Here is a 562-nt window from a genome sequence, read left to right as displayed (position 1 = left end):
TTTTTAAACAAAAACAATTTTTTATTAGAATAGATAATTTCTTTTTACGATTTACAGAAGCCTGTATTTCTTGTATACACAAATAGTTACAAGGCACAATAGATGCACACAAAAACAAAAGAATCTAGACAAAAGCATTATTAAAAAAAATCTATAAAATATTCTTTTTGGTCCTATAAAAATACACATTGTATAGTGAAATAACATTTATTCATTATAACAACGTAACAGTTTGTTCAAGCTAAGTAATTTTTTTTTTTAAATTTGAAGGCACAAATTTTAAGTGAGCAAATTGTCATAAAACTTAATTTTAATAAAAGGCAACCATTAATAATTGAAAAATGAAATTTTATACACTGTAAAATAACAAAGCATTAAATTTAATCTTATTTTTTTTACACAGGGTGCGTAGCCAAATCTTTGAAGCAAAAATAAGCACTTTTTAAAAACTTTTCAAGCACTTTACAAAAATTTTCAAGCACTCAAAAAATTCATATTCAATCAATGATATTATTGAAAAACAAAAACTTTTTATAAACAGTTTTAGCGTTAAAAAAAACCC

The 562-nt window shown here is 22.8% G+C and overlaps 1 protein-coding gene across 1 annotated transcript in view; it reads right to left on the bottom strand.

Moving 5' to 3' along the window:
• The window catches only part of LOC107437065 (cellular tumor antigen p53), a gene marked incomplete in the record, with an annotated part of 61,633 nt that continues 61,071 nt past the window's right edge, over positions 1 to 562 (bottom strand). Inside the window, 1 exon segment of the mRNA XM_071186628.1 lies at positions 1 to 400.

Source organism: Parasteatoda tepidariorum, chromosome 10 (assembly GCF_043381705.1).
Source record: "Parasteatoda tepidariorum isolate YZ-2023 chromosome 10, CAS_Ptep_4.0, whole genome shotgun sequence".
NCBI classification, from domain to species: domain Eukaryota; kingdom Metazoa; phylum Arthropoda; class Arachnida; order Araneae; family Theridiidae; genus Parasteatoda; species Parasteatoda tepidariorum.
The sequence above is the reverse complement of the archived record's forward strand: the minus strand, read 5'-3'. Positions and strand labels throughout refer to the sequence as shown.